General features: G+C 41.0%; 2 long non-coding RNA genes across 3 annotated transcripts; both read left to right on the forward strand.

The window, feature by feature from the left end:
* Positions 1–2,005: 2,005 nt before the first annotated feature.
* Positions 2,006–7,401, forward strand: LOC116441363. The gene is made up of 4 exons (XR_004239043.1): positions 2,006–2,365; positions 3,483–3,698; positions 3,879–3,933; positions 4,870–7,401. It is a non-coding gene; the product is annotated as an uncharacterized LOC116441363 (long non-coding RNA).
* A 10,303-nt stretch (positions 7,402–17,704) lies between these two features.
* Positions 17,705–26,859, forward strand: LOC116441364. Of its 2 annotated transcripts, XR_004239045.1 has the most exons (6): positions 17,705–18,006; positions 19,067–19,157; positions 21,229–21,387; positions 23,172–23,261; positions 24,984–25,050; positions 26,588–26,859. It is a non-coding gene; the product is annotated as an uncharacterized LOC116441364 (long non-coding RNA). The 2 variants fall into 2 exon arrangements; XR_004239044.1 differs by having other exon boundaries at positions 24,984–26,859.
* The last annotated feature ends 213 nt before the right edge of the window (positions 26,860–27,072 follow it).

The following is a 27,072-nucleotide window of genomic DNA, read 5'->3' on the forward strand; positions in this document are numbered from 1 at the left end:
CTGCACACATCCTACAACAAACAACCCAGACCCCAAAACAGGCCTTGCTCAGAAGCAGACTCTGCTTTAGTTGTCTGTTCTCCAGTCAGCAGAGCTGCAGCCCTCTGTGGATGGCGGTTCAGAACAGCTCCATGCCTTGTGTTCAGCACTGCCAGGCTAGACAGGACATAAACCTCAGGACACTTTTTCTATCCATTTGTCATTTAACAGGATGTGAGCCAGCTGGCATGTCTCCTCTGTGGCCTTGTCAGCAAGCCTCTTGTTCCATCGTGAATCTATTATGGCCCATTTTCCCTTGACTGCATGTTCAGTTTGCTGCTCCTGTGGCTGTGCCTCAGCAGCAGCCCTCCTCTGATGTTGTGGATAACCTTTTCCTCTGTCAGTACCCCAGTGAAGGGGTACCAACATTATTCCAATGGCCTCTGATGGCAGAAACTTTATCTATCTTATTAACCCCCATGAAATACAAATTTTAAGAGTTGTACCCCCCTGCTTGTCTGCATACCACTGTAGAGCTTTTTTCCCTTGTGCTATATTATTGAGCTGCTGCCTCTTATTCCTTCTTTGAAGTCCTATTCAAGACCACCTTTGCCCTCTTAAACTGCTTTCCTTAAAGTTTCTGATGTCTTTTCTAACCTAGTGAGACATAAGTGGGAAGAAAGGGGTTTGTCCCAATTTCTGTTTCAAAGAATCCAATTTTTCAGGAAAAGAAACTGAGCTCTGTTTACAGAAGTCCCAGATCAAACACTTCTAATTGCTGGTAGAGCAAGGATCTCACTTGGGGTTTATCCCTTTGGTAATGATTTTGTTATCGATGAGGGTGTTGATTCAGTGAGTGTCTAATGCTTTCTGGTCATCAATTATTTCTCCATGGCTTGCTTTCATTCAGCCTTGGAACAGAAATTCCCCAGACACCAGATGATTCATGGACACCTGTAGACAGCTGGAAGTCTGACTTAGCACTGCTGTCACTTGCTGTAAGGTCCATGATCATCTGTGTGTGTAAAATGCTACAACTGGAAAGACCAGAGCAACCTAAAGACAGGCTTTAGGAATATGAGAGCAATAAGAAAGTAATTTATTCTTGGGAATCTCTACCATTTGGCTGCACCAATGCATCTCCAGTCCCTTATTTAAAGCAGGTGGTGCAAGCTCCAGGCATTAGGTGGGGATCCTGAATTGTCAGTCACAGTTGTGTCCTCACCTGGAGTGTGAGGATCCATGTAATGAGGACCAAGCTCCTGACCCAGCCGGCCAAGCCTCAGTGCCAAAATCTGGGAGGCAATGAGGCAGCAGCCAGAGCTGTCTGCCCTTTGTCTCTCTTTCAGCTAACAGGTTTTAGGCCTGAGGAAGGAATGAGAAAGCACTTTATTTAAATAGTGTGTTATATGGCCTGGTGTGTGTATGTGCTTTCCCAGATGTGGGGAGGACAGCTTTAGGGGAAAGTTGTTTTCACCTCTGGTGAAAATAACTGCTTGTGTGCCAATTAAGCTTAACAAATTGTTAACTAAAACAGCATCCAGTTTATATAAAAGACTAACTGCTAGTACTTAAAAAAAATATAGCCCTTCAGCAGCCCATCTCATGTACACATCTTTGAAGCACAAGAGAGGTAAAGCAATTCCTGTCTTGCCCTGGTTCGTTGCATTAAGGGATCTTGAGAACAGGAAATGGCTTCTAGAAATGTGGAGCTCTCCAAAAGACAGACTCTCCCATTAATGCCAATGAAATGATTTTTAGTTTCATAATAAACCCCCCTGTATAATTCTTCCACTCTTTGTGTGTCTCATGAAGATTCCGCCTGCATGGAACGAAAGACAAAAGGGGAGAGAAGGGTGGAAAAAAGACAGGAGAGGGGGGAAAAAAAACAAGCCACCAAATTTAATCAGATTACTTTTACACTGGGAAACTTAGAATGAGTGTACCCTGCCCTAGAAAAGAAATGGTTGAAACCACATCATATTTATTTCAGCAGTGTGGATGAGAGATGGTGTGTCGTATTATGTTCTCAGCTTCACATTCCGTTTTCTCCCTCTGCTGGCAGTCAGAGACAGAGAAGTTGTAGCTAATAGAAAACAACAAAACTCTCCAAAGGCTGAAGCATTCAGGAATCTCAGAACTCTGCGGTACATGCTGAGAAATTAGGTCGTACCATACTTGAGTCCAATTAGTGCTGGAAATGGCTGACAGTCATCCCCTGTACAGAGCAGAGTAATTCCTGGAGAAGATCAGCACAGCTAAAGGCAATCCTTCCTTTCGAGAGGCAGCGGACGGTCTCGCGTGTTCATGTTACAGCACATATGGGCTGCACAATCAAACTTGGAAGTCACCTATTTTTACTTTTTTTTTTAAAGCGCAACTTCAGGTCTGTGATTTTAGCAATAGTATTTCTTGTCTTTAGGGTACAATGGTGTTCTGTGTACTTCTGCTGGTTACTGATTCTTCATTTTGGTGGGGGTTTTTTTGTTTTTTGTTTTTTGTTTTTTTTACTGTCTTTTGAAAACATTTGTATAATATACAGACCTAAGGGAAAAACCTTGCTAAAGCAGCTGTAAGAAAAAGATTCTGTACTATGTATTAAAAAAAGAAAAAGGATTCATTTTGTTGCAGAGAAGTTCTTTAAAAACAATGGGCTTTTACATAAATTAAAGCCTGGCAGTATGTATTTATTAATAATACTGCCCTATAGGAGAAAATAAATGTTACAGACTTACTTAAAAGGAATATCTAGCAAACAAGAATATAATCTTGCCTATAATGCAGATACTACCTTCCGCTCCGTAGGACTGGGGTATTAACCTTGCAAATGTTGTTATACTAATGACTACAAACTGTAAACTATAAATCTTATAAATATATATCGACCTGGCATGGAAATGTTTATATATTCCCTGTAGCAAGACAGAATCAGTAGTATTGAATTAATAGCATTAAGCTTTTTAACTGTTCTTTGAGATATTGTAGTAAATATTATAGCCATTTTATGGGTGAATAAATGGAGGCAGAAGAGAGTTTGTTTAACAGCCTAGAAGTGCAGATTTCTAATCCTCATTTTATTGATACACATATTAAAGACAGGTGGAGATTTTTTTTCCTCTTGAAGGGATGCATTTAGAGCAATAGCTGACGAGGCTTAGAGAAGTAAAGTGCATTTAGTAGGAATTTAGCTAGGGGAAAATGCTGGCAGATGCTAAGGAATATTCAGGTTAAACAAAGACATCTGTGAGCAGTGGCAGTGCTGGGAGAAAAATTCTGTAGTCAGCAGTAAAGGAGACCTGAGTTAGAGCTGCCATGGCAGGCACAGGTCAGGGCTGGGATGGGAGGAGGACTTTGCAGAAGTGTTGTAGCTCAGCTGAAGGAGCCAGACAAAAGCCCAGGAAGTTTATAAATAGGGAAAGTTTTAAAACATAGCATTAGTAGTGCTATAAAGTCTAGGAATAAGAACATATTGAATTTTTTCGTACCTTCTCACCACTGTTCAGCTGTCTTCCCAAACCTGGAACATCTCAATGGGTGGCGTTTCTTCAGCACAGGATTTCCTGCCACGTGCAATTGCTCTGCGGAGATGAGCAGAGATGCTTCTCAGTTGCCCTAGAGCTGCACAGTATCTTCTATTCATTTGTTATCTCTCTGCCAGGGTGGGCACCAAAGCAGAGGTCCAGCTCCTTCATTTTATCAACTTCCCTGCACACAGAAAGGTGAATATCTTGTTTTGTTATTTTGATGAAGCATCTTTATTATAACAATTAAACATTAGAGAGGTTCTATGCATACAAACATGTTCCAAGCAATGGATGGCAAAGGTTCACACAGAGATTTAATACCTTTGCATTGTTACAACTGTGTACAACAATAGTTAATTCCTTTCACTCTTTCAGAGACTTGCTGTGGCCTCAGCTTGCCCACAACAACACAGGCTGGGAGTTTGTAGAGGTACCTCCTCTATGTTTTTATGTTTGCAGTAGCTACATTAAGTCTGCATTTTCCTCTAGCCTAGGTGAAAAGATCTGTTAAAAAATAATTGCCACTTCCTTTTCTACCACTGGGATTGCACACAATGAAACCACGTGTAAGATGCAAGGCTTATTCCCTGCCCCTCTAAAGACACCAAGCTAATGTTCCTGTTGCCCAAATATTGTAATATCTTCCTGACTTTAGTCTCCAGACTTTTTTTTTGTGGTTTTTTGAAGATGAACTGGTAAAACATTGTCATACAATGAGAAATATTTCATGCACACTCTTGTTCATAGATTAAATATTGTTTTCTTTAGGAAAGAATAAAAATAAATAAAAAAGTCATATAAAGCTTGCTGACGATTTGACAAATGGGGGACTTCCTGAAATAGTTTTCAGAGTGGACACAGAAGAAAATAAGATATTGTTATGACTGGATGTGTAAATTCTACACGTTGAGGAGTGTGGTGCCTAAGAAAAGCCTTTTAAGTTGTGAATGGAGAGTCCTGAATACATTTCCACAAAGGTTAGAGGCAAGGTTCCTAGTAGAGTATTTTGGAATGAGGTGGTTGGATGTGCTCTGAGTTGTGACTCCTGGATGAAACCATAAAATAAGCCTGAGTTAATAGCTCAGCCACATCCTCTGAAAGAAGGATTTCCTTAAGTGCTTTAATACTTTACATAGCACAGAGATGTTATTTGCTTTCATGTAGATACTTTAATTAAATATTACTAAGTTATTTGTGAACCATTGCTATTTATGTAGTATGTATTGTTAGTCTTTCTTGTCAAGTGAGCAGGAATTTTATCCCTATGAAAATTCACTGTAAAAGAATACCAGCCTGCTTAGAAACAGACAAAACACTTTAGACTGGGTCTTGATTTGGTTTTGTAACAGTGACCTTTTCTTTGCAGATGATGTGTCTGCTGGCTTCAGTGATGTTCCCCTTTCACGGCAGAAAACAAAGCCTAGTTGTTCAGCAGAGCCAGCGTGAGCTCAGAAAACTGAACAGGGAGAAAATCTGAACTTTTAAGTCAATGTCATATGTCTAAATTCAGCTTCTTCCTGAATCATCTATTTACCTGTTACTGTCCTCAATTCGCTTCTGTACTTCTTGTGGAGCGTGTTGCAATAGACAGACTGAGTCGTTTTCTGTCTTAATCAAGCTGCATGTGGAAATGGTGTGCTAAATAGGCTCAAGTTTGTCTCTAATTTGTGTTTAGCAGTTAGCAGTGGTTACTACTGCCATCCCCAAAATGTTTCTATTGCAATCAGCACCAATTTCTTCCGTGTGCTAGAAAATGCATGCTGCAAATAGTGAGATCTGAACAGTGAAGTAGTAGGACCAGTCCAAATGGATATTGAATGCTTTCAGCTTCCATTGGCCTCTGGGATTTTGGAACTCAGTGCTTCTTAACCTCAGGCCTTCAGAAAGGATTTATTTTTCTTTTCATTATGCTCTTAGAGATGTAGGGGTTTGTGCTTCTTTCCCCCTTCCCCTCTTTCCTCCCAGAACTTTATGGAGGAACAGTTTTGATTTCCTTGGTCATAAAAACAATTCCCTTGTTCTATGCCCTGTGGTCAAATGTAGCTTCATATGTTGGACAGCTGATTGCAAGGATTTCCTTCAAAAAAATTTGTCAGCAAGCACAATATGTCCTGCAGCATCCTGCCGTGTGGAAGGTGTGTAAATGACAACAGCAAGACATGCAGTTAAACAGGAATTAACAGGATTTCAGCAAAACAAGTATGAAAGCAATTTGGGAACATCTTGAGACAGTTTTTACGTGGCTTTTAGATAAATGAGCAAAAAGATCTTGCAAAGGAACCTCTCATCTGATCAAAAAGACCTTTTGCTTTTCTGTGTATATTTTTGAGGGACATATAAATGTGGTAAAGAAACACTTTGATAGCAAAGTCAAGAGGAAAATGTAGCCATATCTACTGAGATATGTGTGTATGACTGGTAGATCCAATATGCATTTGCCATTGAAAGGAAATATATCTGTCCATATTGCTGCCAAGCACCTAACAGTGCTTTATATTTTCCTCCTACTGCATGGACAGTGTCATCTTCCTTCCCTAAACACTATTCTTACTGGAGCAAAAGCCATATAACACAAAACCTCAATATATGGAAGATTTGAGTGGGGGAGGTAGGCACAGATTTTTTTGAACATTTTCTTCCATTTTGCTTTTGAATATTAAAAACATTGAAATAATTCTTTATTTCCCCCAATGTCCATACAAGTCATGCACTATAACCTTCTACATATGTGGTCAAGTGGAGGAGCAGCTAACTTTGGCAATTGTCCAGTTTTTCCAGACAAAACCAGGTTTTGCTTGTGCTTTGAGTATGTCTGCTCCCATAGATGGTTCTGTATCCCTTTTAGGCGCTTGAAAAAAATGGACCACTAATTCACAGGTGGAATATTTTTAGCCTAGCTTGCTGTTGCTAACTCCAAAGAATTTAGTCACTGAAAGGCCAAAAATATGGGAAGGGCTAAAATCCAGGGTTAAATGTCAATCTTTTTTTATGTCTACTTGTATTGCTATATACTAGTGGTATCCTTTCATGGATTGTGGTGTACTGTATGTTCATGCTCACCCAGCAATTAATCTGTTGTGCATGTCTGACAGCCCAGTCCTAAAATCCTTTTTAATATGTCACAGTATGGAAAGGCACAATAATGTGGGTTTGATATGTTTTAACTGTATGGTCCTCCTGGGCATGTAGGATGTTGTAGCAGATGGATTTCATGTAAATAACAAGTATATTTAACCTAAAGAAAGAGGAAAATATGTCACCTCTCCACATACCCCTACTTGCAAAGTAGAAGAATTCTCCCTTGTTTTCTGAGTTCTAACTGGTCGAGATACTTTTAGGAAACAGGTTATTGTCTCATTTTTAATGCACAGTATTCAGTGTGGCCTTATTCAGGTGTAAAGGAAGATGTCTCACAACTGACCTTAACAAACAAAAGGTGTGATGTGAGACAAGTTGCAAGTGGAGGAAGAGAGGGACGAGAAGGATGGGAGGGAAACACCATGAAATTATTTAAATGTTCCCCTTACAAACAATGGAAAATTATAGGAGTTGTCATTGGTTGCACTTGCCTCAGCCATGAAGAGTTTCACTTGTACTTCAGCTAGGTTCCACATCTTTTCCTTTTTTCTCCTCCATCACCTCTGCATGACATATTCTGTCTCTCGTCCTGCTGTACAGATGTGCTGCATTATCAGTCCAAATTTGTTTTCCTGCTATGTCAGGTACATTTTTTCCCATACGTCATGGGATGGCTTAACTGAGGATGGTGCTTTAAAACGTGTGCAGTGAAGGCTAGGAAATGCCACATTTCTACAGCACTGGGTGTGCTTGCTCTATTATGAGTCAGGAAGATTTGAGAAACTGATGTAATACACTAAATAAATGATGTATTACTCAATGATTGCTTCTGATTTTCATTTTTGTTTTTCCCCAGGAATTCCTAAACCATGCCATGTATTATCAGCAAGTCAAAAGATTATTAATCCAAATTCTTCAATTAATTTTTGCAGAAATGTGTAGGCAACTAAGTTTTATTGAGAAGTTTTTACCAAAATGAAACTGCAGTTTGCCCACTGATTGCAGTCATGTCCAGAAATTGTGTATTGCAGAAGGTGGAAAAACACAGGATGTGATGTGGTGCCTGTCATCTGCCAGAAAGGATTATGAGTAACCAGTGAATTTGAAAGTTAGGATCTGAACGTAAGTTATCAGCTGAAAATCATGGACGTATGTGAAGTAAAGGATCGCTTATATATTTCTGCAAATATCTGCATGGTGATTTTTCTGTTTAGTTTTTTCTGGGTAGTTGCACAATGCTAAGTTATTGGGTAATAGGCTTAGAAAAAGTAAATTCAATGAGTTGGTCTCCGAAGCCAAACTGCATCTCTGTCAGAGTCCTTCAAGGGAAAGTGAAATAAATGAAAAAAGTTGGTGTTCTCAGATACAGTGTGGGAAGTAAGGAAAGCAGAAGAATCCTATGATTTTTCTGGAATTTATATGCATACCTAATTTAAAAATGAGCTTTCTTTGTAAAAGAAATACAGGGCAATTTAAGTTGCTCTGACTCTCCCTAGCTGTGGAAAAGAAACTCATACTTGGCACTTAATTTATATTGTTAGATTCAGCAACTGCATACAGTAATTACAGCATTATCTGTCATGGTGTTTCCGTACTAAATATGCTTCACATTTAGCATTTTACATTATTTTTGTCAATCCATTCAGCCAATTGGTCACAGATAAACTCATTTGAAAATCTAGATAATCTTGTCTGTTTGGCATCTATGGAAAGTGGTAAATGCTATGGTGTTCATATGAGAAGCAATTATCTCTACTTCTGTCCTTAGCCTTATTTACAGTCATTGTTAATCTTGGTATTCAAACATTTTGTTAGGCTGCTTTCACACTAATTTTTTTCTACTGTCTTTGTGATATTTTTTTTGCAAGTTCCCTGGGAACAAAATTTCTGCCTTGGAACTAGAGACACTGCACAAGGGATGCTTCTGTTGCAGGGCTTATTGTTCTGGATAAAGGGTTGCTTCCTATGGCTAGGACCTCTCCACCAGCACAAAACCTTGGTGGGAGAGGAAATCTGAATAAAGAAGGGGGGTGCTCTGCACTTTTGCAAGCTTGCAGCCTGGAAGCTCCCATTGCCTGTGGCTGCCTGTGGCACTGAAGTGAAAAGAAATATTACAAAGATGAGGGGAGAAAAAAAAAGCAAAAAACCAAAGACAAGGGGGAGGGGGTTTAACACACAGTGATGCACTTAGGGGACAGAAAAATGGAAGAAGCATCAAATGAGGGTTCTGTGTCTTCACACCCATTTCCTTAACTCCCCCTGAAGGCAGCGATGTTTGTTCCATCTGTAATTCAGCTCAGGCCTCCAAATGGGCAAAGCTTGAAGAAAATGGTCCAAGTTTTGTGATTTGTTACAGCCTTTATCCTTACTGTACATAAGGAGGCCATGTCACCTGCATTTAGGGGTATTGAACTGTCCTGTGGAGGCTGGCGTCTCTTGCCATTGACTGTGTAAGGAGTACAGAAAGATTAGTCTCCCAAGGAAGGTGTCTAAAAAGCTTGTCCACACCTCAAGGCTATCCCCTTCCTCCAGCAGAACTTCCTTTTAAGCCATTTCCCACTGTGATAGCTCAGAACAGAAATATTTTGTCTGGTTTCTCCCATAAAGTTATATTTGGAGACTGCTGTACAAGAAAAAAACCTCTGCAAACTGATGCAGAGTATTATTAATTTTTACCCTCATTATTTTTTACTTGCCTTGGCTTATTTTTATAGTTCTGCCTTTCTTCCTCCTCACCAGATTGTTTATACTTAAAAAGAAATAAGCCTTCTGCTTGTTGCAGAGTCAGTTCTCTTTACATTTTTCTGAAGTTAACATTGGTTTCTGTTGTCCTTTTCCATGTTTAGACATAGCCAGGATAAATTTCAATGACAGCCTTTCCAACTGTTTCTAAATATTTCTCATTTTTCTTGCAGACCCATTTCCATATGCTGCATGATTCAAAGCAAAATTCCATAAGGCATGCTCTGCATCCCTCCAGCCATCCTCCCAAAAGTGGAGAGGCTCGGTTTGCTCAGGTGGAGCTCTCTTTCCATGCCCCCAGTGCCAGCAAATCTGCTGGGAGTGGGAGGACGGTGGAGCAGCCACCCACAGCCACCTGCTCTGCCAGAGGGTCCAGAGCCTTGCCAGAACAGTGCCAAGGCATCAGCTCAGGGTGGGAATCTTCAGGAAGTATGGATTAGCCAGGAGATGCACTACTTCACATTTCTCTCTCTTGCTCTCTCCCAGGTAACCTTTGCTGGCAAAGATAAAAGCCTGGTGTTGCTTTTTATTTTTGGCAGGTTTTTTATTTATTTTTTAAGTCTTCTTCCTGGCAAATTACTTGCTTGTTTTACCTATGGACATTTAGTCAGTTGTAAGAGTACAGCCTCAGTTTTCTAATCTGAAAATTGTGTGACACAGGTAGAGTATAATCCCTTCCTCAGTAAACTGTTTAGCAGGGTGTGCACAACCTTGCTATTAAAATAATAGCATCTATATTGCAGGTGTCACTGTCAGGGGAGGAGGCTGCATCACTTCTACTAGGACATTATTTTTGTGTAGACAAGGCCTTAAGCAAGGTCTTATCAAGTACTTTTCTAAAAAAAAAGAAACCAACCCGCAAATGGCATCAAACCAAAAACAATGCACCCCACCAAAAAAAACACACCAAAAGGCCCCCAAAGCACACCCCCCCAAAAAAAACTCCAAGCCATACCCAACCTTCAAGTCTCATGTATGAAAAATAGAAGCTGCAGGCTCGTTTTGCCATATAAGCACCTAAGTAGCATGAGCAGGTGAATGTGGCTATTCAGCTGTACTGCCTGCAGACACTGCAGCTTTGTTTTTGCTCAGCCTCTCTGATCTCTTAACTGGGACTCAGTGGGAGAAAGGGAGAGATGCCAGATCAGCTCCAGCTCTGCATTAGGAAATCTGGCTGTGCATTGTTGCAACTGTGGTGTTTCAAACTGGAAATTGTGGATAGTCCTCAAAGAGTTATCCTGGCATCCCCTCTTGCTCACTGGGAATTGTGTATTCTCTCATGGAAGACAGTGAGGCTCATAAAATAGAAATTAGGTCACTGTTTGCTGTTGTCTTAATATTAGCTGAGCTTATTTCTCAGTTATCTGTTAAGTTAATTGCAATTCCATTTATTAAGTCCTTTGTAATGGCATTATTATTGATTCCCCAAACCTACAGTACTGTATAATGCCAGGATCTAATCAAACATATGCCGGCTAAATACAGATTGCCCCTGTCTACACAGGGAGAAAGCAGGGCAGCCTCCAGCACCTCTTCCACAGCATGTTGGGTTGTGGATGCCTAAACTTGCCCAGGGGTTCAGGGTGGCCTGGAACATACCAAAAGTGCACTATGGGTTGAGTAGTAAGCTCAGTTCTCCTGCAGTTATATCGAAAAGCCCAGCTAGCACCTTCTCTCTTTATCCCTTTAACGTTGTTCCTTCCATTTCAATTTTTTTCACGGTTTTAAAAACATCCCCTTTTACTCTGTGAATCTTTACAGCTGTGAGTATTGTCTCATGTGGGCCATGACTGCTATGTCTGGGACAGCTCTTCTAGTCTTGAAGATCCCAGCTGTACTTTTGTTCTTTGTGTAAAACCTCCTGCCTGTAGATGACTTAGCAGAGAGACTTTCATGTGAGCCAGAGACTTCTGCAGGATCAAACAGCACTGGGTAGAGGGGCAGTGATGCAAGGCACACATCAGCCACCTGACTGAACCTGGGCCTGGGAAGGTTACTGTGGATTTTCAGGTGTTTCTGCAGTGTATACCTGATCTCTTAGGAATCCTGGGCTGCAAGGAAAGAGGTGGGATACACATTTCGCCATGCAGACAAGGGTGTCTTTAGAGGGAACAGGATGGTGGATGTATTGCAGAACAGCCTGTGCTCACCGTCACCCTAAAAGCATTTTGTGCTGACACAGCCGCTGAGTTCAAACAGATCCTTTGCACAGACTTTCAGAGAAAGGCCATAATTCTCTTACTCTCTTGGTGGAGGGAAGGAGTCAGTAATAATAATCCTTATCTTAAGTTTCACAAATTTTTAGTTTCTGGATAAATTTCTTTACAAGTTAACTAAAAGAGGTTTCTGACTTCAAAAAATTTGCTTATAATTATTCCTTAAGAGCTTCTTGAATATTTGTATTTAAAAACATAAAAAGTGGTAGTGAACAGACCATGGCCTGAGCATAAGATACACAGTGCCTAACTTAGCCTATGATAGACAGTACCTAAAGAACAACATTAATTTATATTAGGCTGTAAAGATAATAATGTTGAGGGGTTTACAATCCCTCAGTTTCCCAAGGATGTCTGGTAATGATGTGATTATTTCACAGTGGCTCCTATTTTCTTTATTTTCATTGTCATATAAATAAGGAGTCAAAGTTTTAATACCTTGCAAAGAGTATTCTCTAAGTTATAGTAATGTAATATACTACTTTGACCTTTTCAATATTGTGTGATTTGGTTGGTTGGTCTCTCTATTTATAGCTGTGCTGAGTGGTATGGCATGAGTGAGTGGATACCAGCTAATGAAAATATAAAATACTGGAGAAGCCAAGTGAATATACAAAATGTATGGCATTAAGTATTGAAATTCTGATAAATCATTCTTGTGACAAAAGGTATAATGAGATTAGAAATTGCAACCAAAAAAATTAATCTTTTCTAAGGACATAGATTGTGCTTAGGCGGGTAAATGGTGTGAATTTAACTTGATCTCATTATACTCCTAAATTTGTAATCTCATTTTCCTCCTCAGATGCTTCACTTAAAGAAGGCAGCACTGTGTGTGTGTGTGTGATTGGGTGTGATCCATTCTATATTTGGGAAAAGTTACTTAATCCTTTAACTTCAGTACACCAGGAAGTGAGTAATACTCGAATCAGAGGGAAACTTCCCTTGTAAGATTCAAATAGTCTTTTGGTTCTTATTCAAAGTTCTGCAGAATGCAACCAGCATTGACTGACTCCATAAATCTTCCCCGTTCCAGTGGTCTCAGGCCTTTGAAAACCTGTTCCAGGCTGGGAGGAGAGACAAATGCAGAATAATTAGAGCAGAGAACTCCACAGCCAGGCCATAGATTACAAAGATGAGGTTTCAGCTGTCAGTGCTGAGCAAGAGCTATGTTTTGAAGCATAGCAGGCCTGCAGTGGACCTGGGAGCCTCTCTTATTCAGCCATTACCCTCTGGATCATGATTTTTTACTCACTTGCTCCATGAAGCGGATGACTGAGGGGGAGGTGGGAGGGAAATGAAGAATGTTACTTCTTTGAGCAAGCTGTGTCTTTTCTCTTCCCCTATTTACCATATTCTTTCAGATGTGCTGTCTAAGTACTAAATGTTGCACTCAAGGCTCTGACAGTTTTTAGCTGTGCTCATTTGTCCTGAGAGGATAAAGGACATAAGAATTATCTGCTTATTCCTGTGCATCCATAACCAGAAATGTGAGCACATGCAGGAGCATCTTTCCCAACAAGTGGGTGCATAGCTGAAGTCACAGCCTGAGGTCTCCTGCCTCCTCACTGAGAAAGAAAGATAGAATGTAGAATCCAGGTTTTAAGTTGCTGTCAGGGCTGGATATGCAGTGATTTCTTTCTCAACCTTGGACTAGGAATATGCATGAGCAAGTAATGAGACATTTAGGAGCCCAAATTAGTCTTTTCTCTTAGCAACTTCCTTCTTCCCACACCTCAAAACACTCTAACCAGTCCTTCCCTCTTTATAATCCACCTCCAGCATTTCAGCAACATAAAAGCTTCCCAAATGCACGTGCTTTCCACAGGAATCCATCTACCAGAGTAATATGGGAGATATAGATGACGGCAGAAGCAAGCCTGTGTCCCCAAAAAGAGTCCCTGCCCATCCTTTTTGTTACTGCTGACACTGGGATCTCTCTGTTGTCCTTGCCTTCTGCTGCCCCAGTCGAGCAGAAATCCAAGCAGAAGATGAAATCTCCACTGCCAATCTTGTGCCCACAGACTAAGTCGCAGTAGCCCTGGGACTTGAGGTGATAAACTGTAAGTAGCTTAAGAATAAGCATCTTGATAGGGAGGGTAAGGGAAAATACACAAAATCTTTTAAGGTGATTGATGTAGTACAGATTTTCACTACAACAGCAATGAGTGGATTTTTAACACAAAAAACCCCTACCTCCTGCCATATTTCAGATCCCCTCATCAAAGCATGGCATGGATAACTGAATTTTTTTCAATTAATCATTTACAATTTCATCTATTCTGGGCAAAGCTCTCTGGGTACATGGTGTGTTTTGTTTATACTCTGTATTCTACAGAGCTAATTAACCTGAGGCAGACAGTGGCATAGAACACAAGCTTGGAAATGCCACCGGCAGCTGAAAACACATCCAAAATGGAGAGTGTTGGGCAGCCTTAGTATTATGTAGATTTAAGAGTCATACCTGCACTAAATAACATAGTTATTTAGTTATATATAAGATATAGTTATGTATAGTAATAGACAAATGGCATTCAAGGATATATATGACTGTGGGTTATGCAGAGTCAGAAAACTTTTTGATCAGTGAAAATTGCTACCTTCTACAGTTCCCTGTGTCTGCAAAGTTACCAAACGTGGGAGGATTATGCTCTGCTGTTACAGGTGACATGAGGCTGCAGATTTCCCTCCCCTACCCTCAGTTTCTGGAAGATGCATGATTTTTAACTGCTAATGAGTTGGAAATCAGTAACAGAATTTTTTTTGGTTACAGATCTATATGGATTGAAAAGAAAAGTTTTCACAGTGTCTCGTCATCTCCTGGTTAAATGATAAGTCTATGAAGAAAAAACTCTTCTGTGAGGGTGAGGAGAAGGTGCATCGTGGGAATCTGTATTGTCTGTATCAGGGAAAAATGTAAATGGCATTTAACTAGCCACTGGAAAGATAGAAGCAAGTGACTCCTGTGAGGAAATAAGGGTTTTTGCTCTTGTTTTCTTCCTCTTGTGCAAAGCTGTCACATGTGTGCTGCCCTTCATAACTGTCCTCCTCTGGGGATGGGCAGAGATGTTATGCACGTCTCTATTCTTGAGTTTGTGTGTTTCACACTGAATTCTTCCAAGCAGAGAAGAGGTCAATCTTTCTACAAGAGGATGGTTTTTTTGATAGGGAAGTTCAAAAAAGGCAAAGGTTCCAGTATTGCCATGTTCCTGTATCTACAGGATGGCTACAGAGAAAGTGGACGCTCCCTTTTTACAGGGAGAGATGAGGTACAAGTGGGTACAAGTTAGTCCAGAGGATTCTGTTTGAGAATGAGGAAAACCTTTCACAATGAGAACAATCAGCCACTGGAATAATCTCCCCAGGGAAGTGGTGGATTCCCCAGTGTTGAACATTTAAGTGCCTGGACAGGGTGCAGGGCCATCTTGTGTAGACTGTGCCTAGAAAGTTTCGACCAGATGATCCTTGAGGTCTCTTCCAACCTGATATTCTATGGTTTTATAAAACATATTTTCATTTTGCCTCTTGTCTGCCAGACAGAAATCTGGCTTGTTCTCTGTAGCAGCTGTCCAGTCCCTCATGGCCTGGTTGGGTCTAGGTCCTGGGGCAGTCCCTCACCAGATCCAAGACATGAAGCAGTGTGAGCTCACAGCTTTCACTTGTCCCCTCCTCCAGGCTCTTTTCTGTTTCCCAAAGCTGTTTTGTCCCTGGGCTGCCCAGTTCCTACTGCTGACTGAGCCAGGAGACTTAATGTACCAGCAGAGTGGGATCCTGAGCCAGGGACAACCAGGGCACTGGGACAGCCTTTCTGTTGCCAAAGCACCGTCCCTTTGAGCAAGCAATACTGGAAATATTTGCATTTTCCAGGTCTTGTTTTACAAAACCCCAGAGGAGAACAAAGTAACTTTAAAAGCAAAGACAGTCTTTTTGAGGACAGATCTTGTTTTATGTTGCCTTATGTTTTGCTTTTTACTTCACCTCTTGCAAGGTGAATCCTTTTTGCCTGTCTTGTAATAAAGTTGGTCGAACAGAGTGCAACTCAGAAAGTCACAGTGGCCTGGTGCAGGGCATTCGAGTCCATAGTAAAAGATGCTCCTTTTTTACCTGCAAGAGTTTATCTTTGTGTCTTTGCTCTGGCTGCTGTTGTGGTGCTGGAGTTGAAATACCGAGCCCTGCTTGCCTTTGTTCTTTATCTTTGAACCCCAGTAATTCTCCCTCTGCCAAACCTACGCTTTTCCACCATGGGAGCCAGAAGATCATGTTTTGGTAAGGGCTTGTGAAGAAGCCACATCTGTAGCCTGTGTGAAGTCTTCCACCTCTTGTCTCAAATACATGAGGAAATACCATATTTACCACTCTTGACTGTAGTGTCTTGCCATTCAGGTGGAAACCCAAAAAGATGTCCAGAAACTCCACAATTACCACAGGTGTGCATGTCACATACTGCGTTATAGAAACGTAAAACTGAAATGTATCGACATAGCTGAAAAAAATCAAGTTTCTGTTTTAAGGAAAACCGGTGGTGATGGGCAACGGGGTGGGATTTAGATTGAATTGGATGGAAATGGAATGAATACTGTGCTGTAAGCATACCCCCAGTATTCCCCAGTGTGCACTCCATTATCTCTGTGTTCAAAGAAGAGAAGCTTGCTTTTTGCAGCAAAGCTATCACTTAACATACAGAGAAAAATAGAACATTATGAGTTTTAAGTTAATATCGTGCTTGTTATCTGTCCTTTTTCTGCATTTATAGGGTCAGTGATGGTTTGATTTCTCTTCCTTGCTGTCCCATTTCCCCTCACTCTATTTGAGCCATTTTAGCAATATTCATACCTAACTGGATAAATGTACTCCCAGCTTTTGCTTCAATGTACGTTCATATGCTGATTAAGTAATTCTCTGACAGCATTATGTCTGGTTAAATATATATTTGTAAATTACTACACCAAAATAGAAAGCAATAACAAGTGTTAAATTACTTATTGAACCATTATCATTGTATAAAAATACTGAAGTACAATTTTGAACTGTTTGCAAAATCCTTAGAAGATGTAAAGGTCTGCTGCTTTGCAAGACTTTTAAAATACTAGACCAAATTCAATACCTGTACTGACATGTGACAGTGATCTGGTGCACTAAAAGCAAGGAGCCTGCTTTGCTTTTCTCTGAAAGCTTTTGCAACAGGCAATATAAAAATCCCTGTCTTTTGTCAGATCATTTTACTGTCTTAATGGTATTTGAATGTAGCATACACTTAGTGAATTTAAAAAACACTCTTGAACTGAAGTCCTTCCTAATTTGCTAGACACCTGAACAATGAAAATGAATGCAGTGACAGAACTCGTTCTGTGGCATTGACCTTGAGCTGTTGGGAAAGATTTGATAGCATCATCTGGTGCTCTTCACCCTAAGACCTGTTGCAACAGTGCCCCTCAAACCTTTACTGTATCATGAAGGTTTTATTCATCAGATGTGTTCACCTCACTTAGTCTGGACTAAGTGCAGTCCTTCATCCTCTGTTTCAGAAGTGAGGATGACCTGCTCGGTTATACAAGTTCATATTCAATTAGCAGTTAAAGATTCCTAATTTAAATACCTCTAGGGAAAACATAAGCTTTTTAGAAGAGATACTTGGACAAGTTAAGCGTGATTCATATTAGCAGCAATGTGTAAAAGCTGGGTCTCACTGAAGATTACATCTGTTGTTAAGAAGTGTTAACTTGAATAGGCAGAGACTGTGGTGATTATGTGTATTATCTACACCCCGGGGGAGCTGTGTTGTTATTTGAGGGAAGTTCATGCTGTACTACTGAATTTGGATGGGAAAAGATTCCAAAAATATGGCAGTGTTTACTTGGAGTGCCAGACTTTCGACAGTTTCCAAATCAGGCTTGAAGTGTTTTGTAGAAAATGCCGTGGGGTCATTGGTCCTTCCTCTTCTAGGGAGAGGGTCTATGGACAATTTAAATAAAAACTGCAAAACCTGGGCCATGCCTTAAATTAAACTTATTCGCTTTCTAAAGCTAATAAAAATTTTTCTACGTTGAGGCATGGTAGTGGCTTCTAAAAGGCCTTTTATTTGCACCTGTGCTTGAAAGAACACATCTTTCAAAATCTGGAAATTGATGTTGACGTAAACCTTTAGGATCTGAGCCAAAGCCAGCGGCCTGTGTGGGTGCCAGGAAGGCAATCCTACTGCTGCAGTGCTTCTCCTGCCTCAGTGGTTCACCTCCCTGCTGGAGTGGTACTGGAGCAGTCACTGCTGGGCAGGCAGGCAAACATTGGGAGCTGCTGATCCGTGGCAGACTGAATGGGGGACTGCTCTGTGGCAGGCTTTTGGCTTGTGAATTTCTGTGTGTTTTCCAGGTACAGATCCTAGCTCCCACCTGTGCTGCAAGGCTGCACACTACCAAAGAAATAGAAAAAAAAATGACTGGGACTGACTCAGGCTCAATACACCTCCTGCAGTAAGAAAATGATTCTTTTTGCCATTGGTCTCTTTTATTAAAGAAAAAAAAATAAAGTAGAATTAAGCAAAATTTGAGCCTTGAAAGCTTTCTGTAGTATCTTACAGTGTTATAGCTCTGATGTGTGGTTCATTATTTTCCCTTGAACCACAAGACTCTTTTTGCCTGGAGTTCTTGCCAGGGAGCTACCACAGACTCCCATAAATGATGGGATGTAGTATTCCACTGGGAACCTCACTGCAGGGGCATAGAAAAGAAATATGAACTATCTGAAATACAACTTCTAAGAGGTATTGCAATAACTTACGTTTCAAAAATCCTTTTTTTTGCAAAATCTTTTTTTTTTTCATCTCTCAACTTTTATATTTTTCAGTTTAGAAAAATATCCACTCTCTTCCATGGAAAGCAAGAACTCCTAAGAGAAAGGATTACTTGGATAGTTTTCTTGTGAAGTTTCACAAGAAACTCTTCAGCTATCCACAGTGTTAAAATTTCCAATTTTTTCTTTTCCTTCCTCTTATAAAAATATGTTTTACTATTTGTTAATAAATGAAGGATCAATGTGAGGAATGATATAGTAACAAAATAAAAGTAGTTTAAGAAAACCACTTCCTTATTTTTCCATAATTTCCCTTGTTAAGTGTATATTATTCTTTATCAATGTGGGCCTGTGCTGTGAAATTAAATCAATATCTACTGTGCCTAAATTGAACTCTGAGGGGTAAGAAAACCAACACCTCACCCTATTATTAGTTTTCATTTCTTATTTATTTCCCCTTGTCTTTGGGTAGTAATTATGCTTTTTCTGAACAAACACCACTGGATATAATACAGTACCACATAAATTATGTGATACTGTACAGCTACTTTGCACTCAGAAGGTACTGTTGGAAAGGTTGAAACAATATTAGATGATTGAAAATTTGCGTCTTTTTTCATTGAAAATTACAAACCCTGGCTAGAACGTGATTTGCTGTGAGAATGAAAGGTGTGGTTGTGGTGAGTGTTCAAGAAAAAGACATCAGACTTTCCTTACTTGTGTCCTTACCTTATCTTCCAGGACATGAACAATTGTATGAATTTGAAAAGGAAAATGAATACGGAGGCTGAGGGCATTTGTACAGCCAGTGGCATCACAGGCGAGGTCTGAGGTGAGCAAGCTCTTGTGTGAATGTACTGGCTTTGCCCACAGATTGGTGAAGTGCAGCTGGAGTTTGCAGAGGGGTTTCCCATGCCCAGGCTCTGAAGTGCCCATTCCAGTGTCCAATCTCAGCAGGCATGAATGCCCAGCAGATTGGATGTGTCCTGGCTACAGTCTACCCTGCACATGCCAACTTTTCTGCAGTCACATTGTCCTCTTTTTGCTACCGAGAGGATTTTTCGCTCACGAAGACTTGAGACTTGCTTTGACAAAAATTCAGTTGGACAGAAACACATGTAAAACAAAACAAAACTATGGAAAACCTTATAATTTACTGTTTCTGCTGCATATCATGTTCCAAAACATTAAAGTCTCCACAGGAACAAGAGTTCACAGCACACACAGTGGTGTTTTCAGTTTTGGGTTTCTTTCATGGTCTTTTGTTATTTATTTCTGTAGGAAGTTGCTCTGAAACTGACTAAAATGAATTATTAAGCAACCTTGAGTAATGCTGTTTATGCATTGAGTTTATATACTTGTGATTGTTGCATTTGTTTACCTTGTCTACTAACAGGGTTAACAAATTAATAGTAATAAAAATATCATCACTAAGATTTACACTGCACAGAAGCTGACTTTTTCTATTTTTTTTCCCCTTTTCCCCCTTTTACTTGCCTTCCTGACCTGGACTTTACACCCATGATGTTTCTGTTTGCAAACACTCCAGACTGAGTTGGATGGAAGGGAGGGTACTGCCATGGATTTTGTTGCAGGTGTGCCAACCCAGCAGGCAGTCAGCACTCGCTGTGCACACTTCACCTCCTGCACTGACACTTACCCCTGGATCCCATCCCTTGTTCCAGGCACAGCCACCTGCATATCAGGGCTTTTTCATGTCGATGCTGTGCTCCCTCTGTGCTGTGCAGCTGGTGCATGGGGGCATGAAGTGAGTTCAATAATTGTGTGTCAGCAGGTAAGGTTCCAGTCTTGCTTTGAGTGAAGTGAGCTCCTGCTGTGTCCATCCAAAATTATATCTTTTTGGGCTTTTATTTATTGCTAGTAGGAAAGAACAACACAAGATAAATTGCAGCGGTCTGTCTCCCTGAATCAAGTTGGTCCTAGACCTGTGTGTATGACCTGGAGGTCAGGCACACTATGCCCTCCTAACCAGGGCATTTGAAATGTACTTTGCCCAGCTTTGTGTCACCCTTTCTCCCAAAATAGGCTGAAACATACAAAGCATTTAATTTATGTAACTGGATTGAGGAGTGTCTGCATTTGCAGTTGCACTGATGCATCCATGGCCCCCTCAAGTGCGGTAAAAATCAGCAGGGAAGGATAGGGGTCAAACACCTCAGTGGCAGCAGAAACAGGACACGTGTCTACAGCCTTCCTCCCTAAATTGTCTCCACATCAATTTTTTATGGTGACTTACGAGCCACACTGTAGTAAAGGTTAAGCCTTTTGAAAATCTCCAAGGACAGAGCTCCTCCAGCCTCTCAAGGCACTTGCTTCAGTGGTGGATCAGCTTCATGGTGAAGAACATCATCTTTGCATCCACTTTTAGCTGCCCTTGCTCCACTGCAGTCATTATGTCTCATTTTTCAGTGTGAGATGCAGAGACGTCTGGCTCCCTTATCTTCAACCCCCAAAGGTAGCTGAAGACAAAGATTGGCTCCCTTCAGCCTTCGCTTCTCCAGACTGGAAAACCCAGCCCCTTCTATCTCATGTTCACATTTAGTACACATGCTCTCAGATCTGGAATAATTATTTTCACATAATGTCTAATTTTAAATAATTGGTTAAAATTTTAAAATGCTTTTTTTTCTTTTTTTTTTTTTTTTAACTGGATTTGATCATTTCCTTGATTCCTTTTGTTCCTGAGGCCAAAAAATGGCCTCACTCATTCAAGTCCATCCTCTGTCTAAGCAAACCCAAAATGTAAGCAGCAGAAGAAAGGTAAAGGCCATTTTCTGTGGTTTACTCATGTCCTCCTGCTGAGTCTAAGCTCAGAGAAGCTGAGCTTAATGGGCAAAAGTCAAAGGCTCTGAGACCGTCCTTTTTCTCCCCTTCTTTTCCAGTTTCCTAAAGGCTTTCAAAGAACGCTGTTGCTGCCAGCCCCACTCCCTGCAGCCCTGTCTGGGAGTACAGATGCCTGGCCATGAAGATCTAGGATCTTTGCTGATTTATCTGCTGCTTCTTGAGAAGCCTGACCTCAGGTCTTGGAGGATGCTCTCCTGGTGAGTCAGTGCGCTGGTTTTAGGCACTGTGTGCTCCTCCTGCTCTGTGTGCATGCTGGCTACAGCACTGCTCCCAGCTTCCTTTTATCCTTGCCATAACTGCAAGGTAGGATTTCACCTTCTTCTTTAGCTAATAAAGATGCTTAGAGATCTTTTAAAATAAGTTGATACCTTTATGCATTATTTTTCATGACTTGCAAGGGCCTCAGCTCAAGTTACCTGTTCCATCTTACTGTCTAAGTAAATGTGAGTATTGTATTTCCTGTGTCGTTGCTGTTCTGTGCAGTATTGATGGACATCAGGAGGTGTGAATATGGCTGAACTTCATGGGTGGGCTTCTTGTCATTTCTTTAGGCTAAGTGAAAAAAAAAGTGAGGCGGTGTAGGCAGTGAGAGCTGAAAGAGAAGTTGCTGTACAAGACAGTAATTAGTAGTTAGCCTGACAACCTCCAGCAAAAATTGAATCTTTATGGCCCAGTGGTCTCTTTAGTGACTGGGTACAAACACAAAAGCTGGGTCACTGGATACTGCTGTGTGGGCTTCAGTGCAGGAAGCAGTCAGGGAGTGGAGAGAGGTAGCAGAATGAGACAAAGTTTAGCTTTAAGAGGAATCAGAAGTAGCACAGCTCCAGGTGTCAGACTCAACAAAAGCAGGTCTGAAAATTGTAGCCAGATAACTTGCTTCTGTAGTTGTCCCTCAAACAACACCATTATATGTAATCTGTTTGCAAATACATGTGGTTGTACAAGGGAATGCTGAACTTCCTGAATTTCTTCATAGAGGATCCTGGTAATGCATTTAATGGTTGCTAAATTATCCAAAGTGAATCCAACACATCTGTCCATTCCAACAGTGCAGTGCAACTTGCCCGTGAACTGAGCCAAAACTACCCCAAATTTTGTTGTGTTCACATAAGAGTCAGGATGATGGAACTCACTGTTTTGCTCTGTGTGGAAAGGCTTTGACAGTGGGGCTGTGTGGGGCTCCAGCTGGTCTCCAGGATGGATAAGCTCACTGTCATGGTTTAGGAATGCTATTTCCCAATTTAGTGTTCCCACTGAAACGCCCCAGACCTCATGCTGCCCACTCACTTCCACCCCACCTTCCCCTGAGACAGGATGGACAGGAGAATTGGGGCTATGAAAAGGTAAAGATCATGAGATAAGAAAATTTCACTGGAAACAGCAATGAGATAAGAAAGCAAGCAGTAGCAACAACAACAATACAAATAACAGAGTGTACCAGAGAGGCAAACCATCCACAGGTGATTGCTTACCACAGGAATCTGGCACTACAAGACCAGGGGATAACCCCAGGGTCCTGGCCATGCCCTTTCTGACTGCTGCAAAAGTTAACTCTGTCTTTCCTGGAACAAGGACACACACCTAGAGAGAAAATATGTGCCCTGGTTCTTCACAGTCATGCAGCAGGCTGATCATAGTGGTTAAATAATGACGTTTCCAGGGCTTGATTTCTGCTCATAATGAAGTTGTGAGGTGAATCTGGGCTTAAGGTCTAGCCACAGTGCTGTGTGGGCTTCGGGGCAGGAAGCAGTCAGGGAGTGGAGAGAGGTATGCCAAATGCATTTAGGTTTTGCACTCTATAAAGTAAAAATTCCCAGCTTTAGGTATTAAATTTTACATTTTCCTATTGATATTTCCAGTACAAATGTATATATTTCCACTTTTGTCTGCTTTTTAAACCTGTCTCTTCATTTGACTATTGTCTTTTATCTGGAGTTTATACAGTGCCTCTTCTGTGTTTTCCTGTTCTCTTTCTTTCAAGAGACATTCTGGCTTTTATTATGTTCACATAAAAATCTTAGAAGTGTTTCCTCCCTGAGAATTACAAGTCATCAGGACAGCAGTAACTAGTGTAAGTATATTATTATTTATTATGTTTATCTTGTATAGGAGCATAGCAGGTACTCTGAGTCTGGACTGTAGTACTGTGAAATCAATAGGAAATGATCCTTAATTAACTGGGCTTCTGTTCCTAAAGTAATTCAGCACTTCCACTGAGAATTAACTCATCAGCTTCTCTTGCTAAGTAAACATCACAATAAATAATATAAACTGTTGCTTTCAGAATGTTTTGTTTTCCTGCAACTCAAAAGGAGTTTTTGTTTAAAGTTTAAAATTTTTACGGATCTATGCCTCTGGGCATTTTAGACGTAAGATGAATAAAAAATGATCTAGGGTTTTATTTAGAAAACCATTCCTGTGCATATACAGGCTTGTCATTTTGAAATGAAATTTTCATACAAACTTTCAGCCCAAGGGACCAAGTAGAATCTTCAGATTTAACCATTTATAAGTATTCTGCCACTCAATGCATCTGAACAATATGTCCACGCCAAACCATTCCCGTGCGCTTAGAGTTTTTCATATTTACTGGGAGTTAGCACAGTGTGTCTTTACATCACTATCTGCAATATGCAATTAATCCAGCAAAACTAGGCAACTTCACAGACTGCTAAAAGCTACTAATTAATTCTAACTTCAAACATCCATAAAGACACACTCCATCTGACCACAGTGAATCTTACAGCTAGGATTGCTATTTGTCAGAGGAAAAACAACTTCCAAATTGTCACATCTCTCCAACAACGTGGTTCATTCCCAAATTGTCAGTGCTGTGCTCTTTTCAGGCTGCCAGGTAGGAGTAAATGAGCTGGCTCATATACACAAACCCAGCCTGTTTCATCCCTGCATCCCAGCCCTCGAAAGCCAGCGCAGTTCTGTATGGATCCGTGCTCATACGGTATCCGAGATGCAGTTTACTCTCACCTCCCTCCTTCATCCCGTTCCTCCCGGTGCTGCTTTTTCATTTTTGGCAGCGGGCTTAGATTGTGTGGGATGCCAGAGGCGGGGGAAGAGGCCCGGAGCGAAATCCCAGAGCTAACTTTGCACATCGGCTGCCACCCCATGAGCACCATCTAGCTGACTCCTAACACAACAGCGCGGCAGGCTGAGCAGGGGCGGCCACAGAAACCCTTTGAAGCAAGTTTGCCATGCCACAACTTGGTGATGTAAGCTGTAAAAATACTGGGAAGCACCTGGGAGCCTGATATCCGTATAAACTGCTTGCCACAAACACGTCTGGTTCTTTCACGGTGCAGTGATGTGGCGAAACTATCTTCTGCTCTGGAGTGTCTGCACAAAGCAGGCTTCACAGTCTGAGGATCAGAGGTTCCACCTTTTGTACTCTATAAATATCAAGGGTATTGCATTGCACTTGTTTTCAGCTGATCAATTCTCTGTAAAGACAGCACTGTGCTGAAGGAGAAGCACTGAGCTGAAGCCCAAAAACCTTCTTTTGCCTGAATATGCTGTGTGATTCTTCACTGAGAAACAGGATTGAGAAACTATTTGTATAGTTTTTCTTCAAAAGCATTCTGTAAAGATGACTTAATTACTTCTTGCATAGTCATTGGAAAATGAAAAATCCTGTCATGTTCAGAACTAGAAAGGGCTTTTACTCCCTTTTGAAGGAAAACAGTAGTTCCCTGGGTCATGGGGTCTTTTTGTGAAGGGGCATGGTTTGTGGTTGGGGTTTTGTGCTGCTGTTACGGATTTTACCTTTCCAATCCTGAAGTAAAAAGTCTCGCTGAACAATTTCCCTGGAATGATGACAGCCTACCATTACAGAGGCACTGTTTGTTGTATCCTTGCATAGCTACACTGGGGGGATGATTTGCATTGTGGAAATGGGGAGATCAGGGGTCGACTGCACTGAGTGAGACTGTGAACTATGAAATCGTGTTTTCCCTGTGTATTTCAGTTTAAGTAGGCATCTGTTCCTTCCTTTCTTTATATCCATAGCCCATGGGTTCATGTTTTCTCAGGCAAAGAAAAAATTCCTGACTTTCCTGATATGTGTTCCACTTGGCAGTGTTCAGAGCAGAATGGTGGTGTGAGGAAAGAGGCTGAGTGGGAAATGGGGGAACGCTGCAAGGAGGTGTGGAAGGATTGTATTTGTTATTCAGTATATGAAGAGCAGCTTCCAGTCTGACTGCTGTTCATTTATATGTTAGAAAAATCTTGATCACATTATGCATTTCCCTATGAAAATTCATGTTTTAAATGAACGAAAAATATTGGGCAGTGTAGCAGACACCCAGTCATGTGGGTATTTGGTACATAAAATTAAAGAATCACTCATGTGATCTACATTGATGGGCTTTGAGGACAGTGCAGCTTAAAAATATTTTTGTTATTAAACCCAGGAGGAGATGGAACCACCTGAAAAAGTACATAGTGTCAGCTCACACATCCTCAGGTGCACAAATGTCAGTCTCTAAAGCTGGTTGGAAGCTGAGAGTGAGGAGACAGTGCTAGACTAAACCACTGGCAGCGACATTCAAATCTGTGGGGTGTTTTTAGGCTGCCTCAGTGTTTTTGAAGAAAGGTTGATAAAATGTCTCAGAAAAACTGGTAGGTTTTCGGATGATGGGACCAGCTTTTACCTGATAGGGGAGCATGGTTGTGCCTTTCATGGTGTGGTGAAAAGTTGTCTGTCCTGATGAGCCCCACTCTGGGTGCAGCTGCTCCAGTTCCTGATCTCTGCATGGTGCTGCTGGTGAATCTATGGTTACCCAGTGCCTGCAGTCAGCCTAAACTGTTCCTGTATTCTCTGCCCTATCAAAATCAATTTGGCGAGCAGCGCTTCAATTTGAGGGTTGCTCTAGTTCATGTAGTAGTGGCTGTCTGCCAGCTGGTTTGAAGTGATTTTGGCAATTTTCTCCTTGCTCTGGCCAGTGTCATTGAAGCTGTAAGAGCTGGGTGTGAGTCAGTAGACTCATCCACTGTGCTAAACTCCAGAGGACTCTAATTTAAACCAAGCAGAGATTCTTCAGAGCTAAGTGGCATGAGTGTTTGCACCCCCAGAAAATACATGGAGCTTGTGTTACCTGCCTTATCCCAAAAACATGTCAGCAAAGCAGGCTTCTTGGGAAGCAAGTTCTTGATGATAGGCTAGCTCCTACCATCAAGAACATGATTCTGCAACCTGCAGGAGAATTACTACAGGGTTGCCAAAGCAGGCTAGAAAAACTTATTTTTTGAAGTTAAGAAATGATAATTTATAGATATATTCATTGTGGAATTGATGTCTTGTTTCTTTGAGAAAAATGAATGGTGTTTCTTCCTTCACTGCTTTTTCCGAATGCCTGCTTTAAAAACGAATTCCTTCATCACCAGCCATCCCTTAAGTTTTCTTTTAAACAGAGTTGTTGTAAGCATAAAGAATTGTGTGAAAGCCTGCAGGTGATCCTCATATTGAAAGACCGATGTGATTTTTATATTCTGGAATGCACTCCCCGAACGCCTCACCTGCAGTGTTGAATTTTTCCATGCAGGGGAAAAGAAGCAGCGGTCCTTTATAAATTGTTCTGCCTCCAGTGAGTGGAAACAAACTGTAAGCTGCATGCACTCAGGTATAGTGTACCCAAAAATGTAAATAAATGCCTAAATGCTTAAGACAACAGTTCCTCTGACTTCATTTTGTATGTGTTGATCTGGGAGTTAGCATAGACATCTTTTCCCAATCCCTACCCTTGCACAATGTTCCATCCCCTATGAAGGGATCTAATGCTACTAGAGGGTTGGTGCAGAACACTGCATTTCTCTCCTTATTTACATGTTGCATTCCCAGGCTGGCCTTTGGGAAGTCTAATGATTTCTCC

The sequence above is a fragment of the Corvus moneduloides genome, chromosome 3 (assembly GCF_009650955.1).
Source record: "Corvus moneduloides isolate bCorMon1 chromosome 3, bCorMon1.pri, whole genome shotgun sequence".
NCBI lineage: Eukaryota > Metazoa > Chordata > Aves > Passeriformes > Corvidae > Corvus > Corvus moneduloides.